The sequence below is a fragment of the Nomascus leucogenys genome, chromosome 10, assembly GCF_006542625.1.
Source record: "Nomascus leucogenys isolate Asia chromosome 10, Asia_NLE_v1, whole genome shotgun sequence".
NCBI lineage: Eukaryota > Metazoa > Chordata > Mammalia > Primates > Hylobatidae > Nomascus > Nomascus leucogenys.
Window position 1 is genome coordinate 14,020,953 of NC_044390.1, and position 14,236 is coordinate 14,035,188.

The window sequence follows — 14,236 nt, forward strand, 5'->3', positions numbered from 1 at the left end:
TTTGATGTTGTAGTACCAGAAATATTAGAATGTATGTGCTTAGTGGGATTGGCAGCACTTTTCTGTTTTACTGAACCTGGAAAATTTCTTCCTTTTTTTCCTAAAAATGTCCTCTCTCTGCTGAAGCTTAGAGATGATATATGGACAGGACTGAGACCAAGTAGAGAAAAAACATACAATGAAGACAGTGAGCTAGCATAAGCTGCTGACTCTTCCTGAAAGCCAGCTCTGAAAGCTGTTTGAGCTGGCGCTTTTGGAAAGTGTGAGGGAGGGGCAATGAGGAGAGAGGAGGAAGAGAAGGATGCTGCGAGGCTGTAGACAGAACGTTGGTTGGAGGATCTGCTCTTGCTTCTTGGTGGCTGGCACATGGTGGCTGGCAGTCATTGACTACCATGTATTCTTAAACCTATGTGGATCAGGCTGTTGCTGCTGGTGTCCATGGGGTAATTTCACAGCAATGCAAAGCCTTTCTGGGGCAAGGACTTGATAAAAACAGATACAGAATAAGTAACTCCCCTGAGCATTCCCTCCTTCCCTTCTAAACCTCCAAGTCTGATAGATTATAGCCTAGGGAGGTTTCATCTCCCCATCCTGCTTCTCCTAAAGTGTTTAGAATTAAAGTCAGGTTGGAGGATTTCCCCCAAGGGAGTGGCTTCCTGGTACTAGGAGCTCTCTACATTGGGCTTTATCTTCCCTCTCTCTGAATTTAGTGCTGCTGTCATAATCTAGGGCCTAGGCTTAGGCCCCTTCCTAACATACAGGAGCCAAAGAGAGAAGAAGCTAAATGTAAAGTTACAAGACAAAATAAGTTGACATTTGAGAAATAATATTATATAATATTGTAAAAGAAAGGCAAAAGCTGAACAACATATACTAGCTATACTAGCTACAATAGAATTAGCATCCCACCTGAAGCAGAGCTATTGACACACATGGACCAACAATTAAAAGTTGTCATGACAAATATGAGAAAGAATATGGAGAATGATATTAGCATCTTCAAGCAAGTACAAAAATAATAAAAAAGAAGCAATTGCAAACATTAGGTATGAATATTGTAATAGTTGAAATTGAGAAAACAGTAGATAAGATGTTTTTTAAAGAATGAACTTAACTAGAGAAAAAAAATGGTGAGCTGGAAGATCAGAGGACAGAAGGAAAGGATAAAAGAAACCTAAGAGGTACAGAGAAAATGACAGGAATTTAAGAAGGAGAGAAAAATAAAAATGAAAAGAAGGATATATTTGGAGGAATACTGGAGACAAATTTCCAGAATTGATAAACACATTAGATTAAAAGAGCAATTGAAGTGCTAAGTAGGCAGGACAAGGGAAAAACCTATATCTAGATACCTGAGAGTGACATTTAAGAATACCAAAGGCCAAAAGAAAATTCTAACAGCTTCCAGAGGGCAAAAAGCAGATTACCTAAGGGAGACTGAAAATTAGATTCAGACTTCTTAATAGAAACAGTGAAACCTAGACAATAATGGAACAACATCTTTAAGTTTTTAAGTAAAAGAAGCTGTGAACCAAATTTACAGCCAACAAACTTGTCATTCCAAAATTAAGGCATAATGTTAAAATATTCTCAGGCATATGAGACATCACAGGCTTTGCCAAAGACCCAAATCAAAACACGTTCAAAGGAAATTCTCATTAATTAATCAGTCCAGAAGATGCTATGTGAAGTTGAGGTGGTATAGCTTATTGCTAATTAAAATTTGAGACATTACTAATATAATAGCAAGGGGAGACAATATTGGCATGCTAATATGCTTAGATACTTATTTTACTAGGGGAAGATATACATATTAATCGTTTTAAGAATAAATAGGATTAAATAATTTTAAGTATATACAAGAAACCCAGCCATAAACAAAAATAGAATATATAATTTTTAAGAGACTTGAAGGGTACTCAAGCTATCTAACCAAGAACAAGAGTGGGGGGAAGAAAAGAAAAAAAAAGAAAGCATTACAAATGAACAATATGAAATATGATAATAGAAATAACTTGAAATGACTATAGATATAATGCATTGAAATTTGTCAAAACTATCTCTTAATGATAGAGACTATCAAATTGGGTCTAAAAACATCCAGTGATATGTACATAAAAAGATACATACATAGTCTTAGAGAACAAAAAAGCATTATGTATTCATTTTATATTGCATCATAACAAATCACAAATTTAGTGCCTTAAAACAACAAACATTTATTATCTGACAGGTTCTTTGAGTCTGTAGTTCAGGCATGCTTTGACTGGGTCCACTGATAAATCTCACAAACGTGCAATCAAAGTGAAAGTGGCTTTGTTCACATCTGAATGTTGGACTAGGGAAGAATCCACTTGCAAGCTCATTCAGTTTTGGAGCCATGGCCAGTAAGAAGCTGCTTCAGTCATACGGGTCCTAGGGTTCACCCAAGAACTGGGTCACGTGCACTTCTCCAGGGGCAGACCGTAGTGTGCCTGCTGGCTTATTCAAGGCCAGCAGGAGAGTCTTTCTCTCCAGTCTGAGTCTTATATAATGTAACATGATCATAGGAGATATATCTCATCACCTTTATTATATTCAACTGGACAGAAGAAAGAGTTCTACTCACAATTGAAGAGAGATGATTACACAAAGGTGTGGATCATTAGGGGTGTTACCATAGGATATCTCTGTCACACTTGAGAATAAAATAAAAATTCATAAAACCACAAGAATTAAAGCAGATCAGAAGAAGCCATGGCTAGGGAACCTAGTGGTTTATCAAAGAGCAGACAGATGGAAAATAAACCTTAAAAAAACCCTTGATGATACATATTTAGTTAAACTTTTGTATAATACTCAGAGTGATACAAATTTTCCAGAGCCAACATAAAACAACAAACAAACAAATAACAGAGAAAAGGAGGTCACTATTATTATAAAAAAATTACCATTGTCATTCATAATATAAAGGGAATAAATAGTAAAAACAAATAAGAAGTAGGTGATGAAGCTGCTGAATTTGAAAAGAAGTGGATTTCAATATAGCCAGAGCAGAGACACTTCCTTTAACTTAATATGGCTAAGAAGTTCACAGACTTTTATCTAAAGAAGGAATTAGAAGTAAAAACCAAAACTAAAAACATGTAATTTCCTGTCTGTTAAATATGTAACTAAGCTTTAGAAAGCTGTTTAGTGAACTATAGTTCATATTTCAAAGTGTGGCTTGTTCAGTTGTTCTCAGATAATCTTTTGTTTTTATCATAGTCAAACCTCTTCCAGGTGGTATTACACATAAATATAAACTTAACACTTGGCATAACGTGGATTTTGGAGCAGGTAGATGTATTGGGGTGCCGGGGGCTCTATTTCTGTTTGGAGCTATCCCATACTATATACCCCTTCTCTGTTTCCCTTTACAGCAAAATTCCTTGAAGCCTTGAAATTTGCTTTCTCCCAGGCTCATGCCCTTCTTTCTTGAACCTGTGTCAGCCCAGTCTTTACAACTGCAGGCAAATTGCTCTGGTTCAAATTACAAGTAATACTCTCTCCCTTTGCTAATCTAATGTCAATCTCAGTGTGCATCTTCCTAGACTCATCAGTAGTTTTACCATCCTTGATCTTTGACCCTTGTCTTTGAAACTCGGGCTTCTCTTGGTATCTGAAACACACACACTGCTGGATCTCCCCCCCACCTACTTCACTGGTAACTCCTTCTCAGATTCCTCTGCAGGATCCCCCTCCTTTCAGCAAACTCTACTTGTGGATGTGCCATGCCACAGATTAATCACCAGCACTTTATCTACCTTGGTGGTTTCATTCAGTCTAACATGCTGATGACTCCCGAATGTATATTTCTAGCCTCCAACAATGGCCCCACTCTCATTCACATTGTATATCATTCTTCAAGTTCTTGCCTTCATATATGTTCACACTGTCCCCTCCTCATATTAATAGAAAGTCATAATCATTTTCCTAACAGGACTGCTTTGTGGCTGCTCTTTCTCTGTGATGTCTATCAGCCCCCTCTCTGCCTTCAATGCCTTACTATGGACTGAAAATTGTGTCCCTCAGAATTCACTTATGTTGAAGCCCTAACCCCCAGTGCAACTGTATATGGAGAAAGGGCCTTTAAGGAAATAATAAAGGTTGAATAATGTCATAAGGGTGGGGATCTAACTTCATAAGATTGGTGTCCTTATAAGAACTGAAAGAGAGACCAGGGCTGGTTACCTCTCTCTGTCATGTGAAGACACAGCTGAAAGGCAGGTGTCTGCCAGCAGGAATAAAGCTCTCACCAGAAACTGAACTGAGAAAACTAATGTCTGTTATTTAAGCCACCCAATCTATGGCATTTTGCTATGACAGCCCAAGTTGACTGGGACATGTTTTTTCAAGGCTCTGATGTCATTCTTTTATAGCACATAGCATACTGCATTATAATTGTTTGCTTACTTCTCTTTCTCCCCAACTAAACTGGAAACTATTTGAGTGCAGGCCTTATTTTGTTTATTTTTATTTCCCAACAACCTGCAAGTACCCAAGGCATAGTAGATGTTAAGAAAGAATTTTGCAACTGATTTGAATTGATTACCAGACACCAAGGAAGGGAAGTTTTGTGAAAGCTTAGGTTCTAACTTCTTTCCCAGACAGATTAGTTGATTTCTACATAGAAGTAGACCTTAGCAAGACCAATGAACAAGACATTTCACTCTATGTATAGTAAATATGTATTATATATCACTATATATAATATATTATGTTTGTATACTTTTCACTCAATTTATATATGTTTCTCTCATATGTATAGTAGTCTCATGTATCTATACACACTCGTATATATTCCAGTATATATATGAGTACATATGATATATATAGCATATATATATATATGAGTGTGTACAGGTATGAGACTACTATATATATGAGAGACATGTATAAGTAAACTGAGTGAAAATTATACATACATATATACATACAAGTATCTACACATATATGTGTATAAATATATATACATATATACAAATATATATATACAAATAGGGTTTTGCCTGAGAGTTCTATATATATACACATATATATACTCTATATGTAGTGTGTGTATATATATATATGAGTGTGTACAGGTATGAGACTACTGTATATATGAGAGACATGTATAAGGAGTGAAAATTATACATATATACATACATATATATGTATATATGTATAATACATAAATGTATTATACATATATACATACATGTATGTACTATACATATGTATCATACATATATACATACATATATGTACGATACATATGTATCATACATATATACATGTATGTACTATACATATGTATTATATATACATGTATACTTATATGTATGTGTAATACATACATACGTACAAATATATACATATACATATACATATGCATATACATATACATATACATATATATACACAAATAGGGTTTTTCCTGAGAGTTCATTGAAACAATCAGCAAATACAAATTTGCATTTGCTGATTGTTTCAATGAACTCTCAGGAAAAACCCTAGAGTTTTTGGCTGAAAAGGATAGAAAGCAATTTTATCTGGAAAAAGCCAAAGGACAACTCTTACTAATTATTTTGTTCCTGTGTAGTATCTGATTTTGAATATTTATGTATCTGATGGGCCCTTCTAAATGTAGAGGTTTTCAATTCTACCCCACATAGCAGAATTCAAGCATTTTAATTTTGTCATTTATTACCGTGACAGATATCTACCATGTCCTAGATAATGAGCTAAATATTGAAAATACAATATTGAACAAAATGGATATAGCACCTATTGTCATGGAACTGATGATATTGGATCTAAGTACCTACTTATCTTTTATTTTGTTCACGTAAATGTTGGAGAACATTCAACAAATGTAGTGCTTTTATTTATAGTACACTAGCTGTAAAAATGCCATTCTGACCATAGTTAGCTGGTGGGTTTAGCTGTTCCTTAAAACCAGTTTATGATAATAAAAAATTACAAGTACTAGAATGAAGGCACATCTGTTGTATTCTTTAGTAGAGACATGTCTTTTGATCTTCATGTTGCCACTACATATCACAGTGGCTGGCATACAGGCAATGTTGAATACATGTTTGTTAAAATGAACTGTCATCCTATTTCTTATAGCTGGAGAATACACATCCAATTTATGTAACAGTGGTGGCAATTTATTTGTAGATAAATTGGAAAGAAACAGGTTTCAGATACAACTGTGTATCTAGGAAAATGTACCAATCAAAACTCATATTTTATATTTAAATTTAAACTTTTTCAAAGAGGTCAGCTATTTAATATGACTCCTTTCCATACCTGTTTTACTGGAGTTAATGAAGGATACCATTGTCATGTGCATATCTAAGATAACAGTTGATAGCTGTACCAACGACCTGTTGATAGACTGGTCAGTAATCTTAGCTAGGTGATTTTTCATTGTCATCCTTACTTAATTAAAGACTTCTGATACTCAACATACTTCATGCTAACTTCTGATGCTTCACGACTGAAAGTGGAATATTTCTGGAATTTATTCGCTTCTCTCTCTCACCATCTCTCCTCTATTCTAAGCCAACACCTCTCTACCTGAATGAGATAACCTCTGCCTGCCTTCCTATCCATCTTCAACAATGCAGTCAAAGTGAGTTTCTAAACATGCACATATGATCTTGACTCATCTCCATTAAATCTTCATGGGTTTCAACTGCATGAAAGAGAAAATCCTTAATTCCTGATGTCGTCTTTAAGGTACTTAGGACTTGGCCTCTGTCTCCACTACAGATTCATCTCTAACACTTTACTCTCCACTCATCACCTTATATCAAGCCTTTTCCGTTTCCTTTAAATTTTTAACAGCCTTATTCCTCAGGAACTTTGCAAATTTGGTTTCCTCTCCTTAGAACTCTGTGTCTTCTGGATTCTGCCTGGTTCACTTGCACTCAGCCTTTAATTTCAGCTCAAATATAATTTCTTGCAAGATGCCTTCCCTTACTGTTCCTACTTCTAAATCTAATTGAGTCTTGTTATGATACACTTTCACAGCACCCTCTATAATTCCTTCATAGGACTTAGATTGTAATTATATAATTTTTAATGTGTTTTATAGTTACCTGCCCTCCCATATAGCTTGAGACTATCTCTAGTTTCTAGCATAAAGCTGTTCTTTAGATAAATTCATTTACTTGATGCATGTATGAAGCAGTGAAAGTTGTTGGCACAGAAATTAAAAGTTACATGCATAGAGTGGATAAGAGCCTATGGAACACAACAATTTCAAAGAGAGAAGGGGATGCTATCTTGCATTTGCTAATCCTAGAATAATGCACATATGAGTTAATAATATGAAGAATTACCCACATTAGTCAGAAGATTCTTAACAGTTCTACTTTAAATGTGTATATGGTAAAACCTCTAAGAAAACCAGGCTTTCAAAATACAAAAGAAATGCATAGTTATAGTTAATATTTACTGAGAACTTACTGTACTGAATACATTCATTCATTATTGTAGGCAATCCTTTCAGTGATCCCATAAGATATTGTGTTGGTGGAAAAGTAATTGTGGTTTTTGCCGTTAGGTAATGGTAAAAACTGTAATAACTCTTGCCCCAATCTAATAGATACAATCTGACAGATAGAATAATAAAGAGCTGCAAGTGGCAGAAATGGGGTATGAAAACCCAAGCAGGCTAATTCCAGAGTAGGTGTAGCCACTACGCTATTGTGCTAATTTGTATAAATTTTAAATCCCTATAATTTAATTGAGCAAATATGTCTTGAGTATCTATCATGTACCAGGCACTCCTCTAGAGCACTGAGGATTCAGCCGTGATCAAAACAGATAATTATTGCTCTCACAATTCTTACACTCTAGTAGAGGCAGACAATTAACGTGAAAATAACAATGATAACTTCAGATAACGATCTTTAAAAATAAAATGTAACGGTTTGCCCAGTGTATGACTGGAATGGGGGATCAAGTTTAGATTGGATAATCAAGGTAGGGATATCTCAGAGCAGGCCTTTGAGGTGAGACTTAAATGATAAGAGGGACCTTTTAAGTAAAGGTCTGGAATAAGTGAATTTTGCAGGAAGAGCCCTGGCAAAAAGCCAGAAAGCCAGGAAAGCTGGAGTCGTGAAGGAATGTCAGTGTGGTTAGAGGACAGGGCACAGGGAAAGATGCAAAAGAGACGTGGTCAGAGAAAGAGGCAACAACAAATCTACAGAAGACCTTAAAGAACTTGGTAAGGAGTGTAGATTATATTCTAAATTCGATAGGAAGATAATCCAGTTTAAGACAAAAAAAAATCAGAGGATCTGACTTTAATTTCAACTTCACTTTTCAATAATATAGTCTCCATTAGTAAAATTGTGTTGTGTTTAAAAGTATTGAATATAATTGTATCAATCTGCTATTCGAAGAGAAGTAAAATTGGCTAGAATTGGTTATTTCCAGGGTTGTCAGTCATTTGTGCCTGGAGGGACTTTTCCTGGGAGACACAAGTCCTTGGAAACCTGAAAAGGCCAGGTGGCTCAACCCTGTAATCCCAGCACTTTGGGAGGCTGAGGAGGGCAGATCACTTGAGGTCAAGAGTTCGAGACCAGCCTGGACAACATGGCGAAAACCCATCTCTACTAAAAATACAAAAAATTAGCCAGGCATAATGGCACACACCTGTAGTCCCAGCTGCGAATAGTGTCAAAATACTGATACCCAAGGTAAATAATAAAAATAACATTTTTATTTTAAACAAAATGGTTATTTTCTTTCCACCTTTTCCACTTATGATGATTCTGATAAAAGTCTGTGACTATCCCAGGTGCTCAGCTACATACTCTGTTGAATTTTTATTCTAAACAATATGTGTTCTCCAGCCACAGAAACTGCCATTGTTACTGACATTTTAATAGTCTTTTATAGTAAACAATAAATGATATCATGGAAGGAAAAATACAATTTAGAAATAGTAGAAATGAGAATATTCTCCAGATTTCTTTTTTTACATCTTCTTTTTGTTAATGAAAAAAATGACAAATTCCCCATGAAGTTATGAAACAGCTAAAAGTGGAAAGCAACATCAGCTAATGCAATAAAATATAATCTATGATTAATTATTGAGCACACATTCCTGAATTAGGCACTACTAGAGGTTAGGGACACGAGCAACTTCACTGAGGGAGAAAATTGAATTTACCAGGCATAAGCTCCCTCCGGCGTCATGACTCAAACTTGACTGTAATAATAATATAATAGCCATCATTTATTAAGTGCATACTATGTGTCCAGTATTGTGAAGTGATTTACATATATTATCACATTTGTTCTTGGTAAGAGCCCTTTGAAGGAGATACTGGCTTCATTTTGTAGACGAGGAAGCTGGGGCTTCAGGTTAGGCTATTTGTCCATGTCCTTACCTTGGTAAACAGCAGAGTTGAATTCAAGTTCAGTCTATGTGGTTTCAAGGCATATATGTTGCACCTAACCACCAAACCTATTGCTTTCCTTCTGTGAGTGAGTTTTTGGCTAATTTGACTGCAACTTTTCCCTGGTCTATAGCCATTACTGATTCTGCATATTCTGAATTTCAATATTTTTACCCTTTTCAAGAAGGAACTCAAGCAAGCATGGCCCTTTCCAGAACTATTATATAATTAACAACATGTCATTTGTTTCAAAACTGAACTTTTTAGCTTTGAATGGCAACTTTATTGATCATTTGTTCTATGAGCTTGGGCAAATAAGCTAACTCCTCCAGACCTCAGTTTTCTCATCTTTAAAAATAGAATATAATATCTACGTCATAGGATTGTGAAATAAAAACATGTCTTTCATTGAAAGCCCTTGTAATAGTTCCTGGTACACAAGTACTTCAGTAAATGTTAGCTATTTATAACATGTAATGATGTAATTTTATTAATGGTTTGAAATTTAGATGTTAGCAAAGCATCTTAAATATTTTGTGCAAAAAAAGCCAGGAGCTTCAATAGATAAATATAATGAAAAAATAATACACCAAGTCATACTGGTATATATTTCAAGTTCTTTTTTTTCCATTTTTAACTTTTCTCTACTTTCTCCATTTTATTCCCCTGAATTTAGCTTTCTTGTTTTTCAACAACCTGACTCTGAAAAACATTAAATGGAAATATGAAAATCTTGCCCTTAAGGCAAAAAATACATTCTTTCTCTCTCTCTTTATCCCTCTCTGTTTCTGTCTCTGTCTCTGTGTGTGTGTGTGTGTGTGTGTGTGTGTGGTGGGAAACCTAAGTTGCAAATGTGAAAAATAATTAAAGGTTGTATATGCCTGCTTGCTTTACAGGCTGATATAACAGGTAACAGGCTGATCTTCCTGTCGTAAAGATAATCTGTTTTTGCCTGTGTTAACAGGATGATATATAGAAACTGATGGCAATAACCCCTGCCTGCTTTAATGCTGGCCAATTTTCCCTGGTAAAATATTCTATAAAAAACATTGAAAAACTGAAGTGGCCTCAGAGGAGAATTATTTATTTATGCAGATGGGGAGACTTTAAAAAATCCTGTTGTATGTGATATAGAGAAGCTTGGAAGGTTTGAACTTGAAATGGAAATGGTTTGAATGCTTGAAGAGCTGTGTCAAGGAAGAGAATCAATTCAACCTTTCATGGTGGCTCCACGGGGGAAATTTAGGAAAAAGACACCAAGGTTGCAAGGAAAGCCTATTTCAGACTGATGTAGCACAAACTTAGTGGCACTGAAACTTGCTTGAACACAAGGAATAGACTGCTTTGTGAGAAAGTTACCTTATGGGAAAGTTCACTGTCAATAAAGTTTTTCAAGGAGAGGCGTTGGGTCTTCCTGTGGAGGGTGTTATAGTAGGGACTGCAGTATCCAGCTGCAGACTGAAATCCATTAGTGTTTTTGTTTTGTTTTGTTTTGTTTTTTTGAGATGGAGTTTTACTACTGTTGCCCAGGCTGGAGTGCAATTGTGCAATCTCGGCTCACTGCAACCTCCACTTCCCAGGTTCAAGCTATTCCCCTGCCACAGCCTCCCAAGTAGCTGGGATTACAGGCATGCGCCATCACACCTGGCTAATTTTGTATTTTTAGTAGAGACGGAGTTTCACCATGTTGGCCAGGCTGTTCTGGAACTCCTGACCTCAGGTGATCCACCCACCACAGCCTCCCAAAGTGCTGGGATTACAGGCGTGAGCCACTGTGCCTGGCCTCCATCAGTATTTCTTAAACTTTAATTTGGAGACCAATGCCACTGTACACACAAAATGGAAAATAGGAAATGGGTTTAATTTTATGTAAAGATAATTTTTTTAAAAAAGAGTATTCTTTGTTCTAAGATAATATTCTTTTTTAAAAAAATATATGGTCTTATCATGCAGTGGTTAAAATTGTGATAGAAAATTGCCCCGGGTTGAACCCTAGACAGATGTCTTAGCACTTCTGCAGTCTTGGGTAATTGCATATCTTTCTGGGCTTCAGTATTTTCAACTGTAAAATGGGGAGACTACCATTAATCATACAAACTCTGCTAAAGATGGAAAAACATGATATTCAGAAGTTGCTCTGCTGGCTGGTTGATTCATACTCATTAGATGCCTGCCTCTCCTGTAAAAATATTTACTTTCAAGGAACGGTGGTGTTGGTAGAAATAACTTTACATAGTTTGTTTTACTCATGTGGCTGTTATCTGGGTTATACATTTATATGATCCAAGATGCAAACAGTTCCAAAAGTTTCCACCAGGTACCACCAATTCCTCTTCCCTGAAGGCATCAATTATTATTGTGTTTCTTTCATATACTTTCAGAGATATTTTATGCCAATGTAAGCAAATACACATAGGTGTATATATTCTGCTACTCTTTTTTTTTTTTTTTTTTGCCCAACTGGTTGCATATAATATTTGCTGTTCTGTAACTTTTAAAAATAATATATCTTACATATCATTTATAATAGTATATAAAGAAGCTCATCATTGTTTTTATGTATTTTATTGCAGTCTATGTATTGTGTTCTATTGATATCAAGTGATGCTACCTTGTTAACTAGTCCCCTGGGTATTTGGTTTGCTTTCAATATTTTGCTACAAAAATCAACATGCAGTAAACAACCTTGTTCATTTCATACGTGTGTAACATCTGTAGAAAAGCTTCTAGAAGTAGAATTTCTGGACAAACACGAATTTATGTTTGTAGTTATGATTTTGCCACATTACCCCCAATCAATGTTGCAACAGTTAAAACTTCCAGTAGCAATATACCCAAGTTCTTGTTACTCCTATCCTTCATCAGTATGTTATCATACTGGTTGATCTTAGCCTAAATGAAAGGTGAAAAATGGTATCTCATTGTATGCTTAGTTTATACTTTCCTTGTAAGTAATATCAAGTGAGTTTTTTCATGTCTGTATGTGGTAAGCAGAATTCTAAAGGTGTCCCCCAAAGATTCTCATTCCTGTTGTAAAGAAAATATAATCAAACACGACTTTACATACTGTTGTAAAATGACTTTGCAGATGCCATTAAAGTTACTAATCACCTGACATTAAAATAGGGAGATTATCCTGGAACACCTGCATAGGCCCAATCTAATCACAAAGTCCTTAAAAGCAGAACAGAAAATGGAAGAGTCAGTCAGATGTGTAGTAATAGAGGAAGGCAAGAGAGAGGAGGCAGAAGGAGAGGTCAATGAGATTTGAAGCATGAGAAGGACTCGATTGGTCATTGCTGGCTTCAAAGACAGAGAAAGGGTCCATGAGCCGAGGAATATAGGAGCCTGTTGAAACTAAAAACAACCCTTTGCTCACAGCGAGTAAGGAAATGGGGACTTTAGTCTACTTGGAACAGAATTCTTACAACCCGTTAATAAACATAGTTAGAAGCTTCAGAAATATAAAATAAAAGGGGTAAATTTCAATGTTTATAAATTTTACCTCTATCAAGAAAAAAAGGGAAACAGTAAAATGCATTTTTTTAGGTTAGGAAGTGATAAAACATATTTTTCAACACTCAGGAAAGAAATATGAGACATGAATTTTTATATCCTTCAAGTGTAAGGCCATTGACAACCAATCAAAGGAAGTTTTGAACAGGTGAGCTACCTGGGAATATCATTCCCATGAGTATTTGCTCAGGAATGTAGTAGAGAATAAACTTCTGCCACTACAAAATGACTGGAGAAACTTCATTTATAAGGTCTGTGAGGTGTGAACTGAACGTATTTAACTGTAGAACTGAGACAAAAAGAGGAAGATAAACCTTGGCAGAATAATATATAAATATAATATGCTTTAAGAATAAAAGGTGTATTTAGTGCATTCTTGCATTGCTATAAAGAAATACTTAAGACTGGGTAATTTATGAAGAAAGGTTTAATTGGCTCATGGTTCTGCAGGCTGTAAGGGAAGTATAGCGCCAGCATCTGCTTGGCTTCTGGGGAGGCCTCAAGGAGCTTTTACTCATGGTGGAAGGTGAAGTGGGAGCAGACACGTCACAGGGAGAGAGCAGGAGCGAGAGAGAGTTGAGGGGAAGGAAGGTGCCACACATTTTTGAACGACCAGATCTCATGAGAACTCACTCACTGTCATAAGACAGCACCTGGGGGATGGTGCTAAACTATTCATGAGAAACCTGCCCCCATGATTCAATCACCTCCCCCCAGGCCCCACCTCCAACACTGGGGATTACAATTCAACATGAGATTTAGAGAGTACACATAACTAAACTATATCAAAAGGCATTATAAAACTAACAAAAATATGAAACGAGGACAATTAATGGAAAGTCAAATTAGCTCTCCGATATTTTCATAGATTTTAATAGGGAGTGTAAGGGTATTAGCTGAAATTCACAAATGGAGTAGTTTAGTATATTTAGGAATAAAAACATTAAAATTAAAATTATATCAGTGGTTAAAATTGGAAAATGAGAAAGAGGAAAGAAGAAAATAAATAGATATTGCCTAATTTCAATATTGCTAATAGTAAAAACTCAGCTTCCAAAGAAAGAGGTGACTTAAGGGTGTTATGTACAATTATTAATATAAATGTAACAACTAGAGAAAAAAGATATACTTTCTAAATATCAAAAGAAATATTAAAACCAGAGAACTCAAACCACAATATGAAAGACATTGAAAAGATAATATGAAACAATGTCATAGAACGAAGACTAAACCAATCATGCGTATCAATGTGAGCTTATTGCACACATTAAAAGAAAAAAAATTCAGTTTGGCTA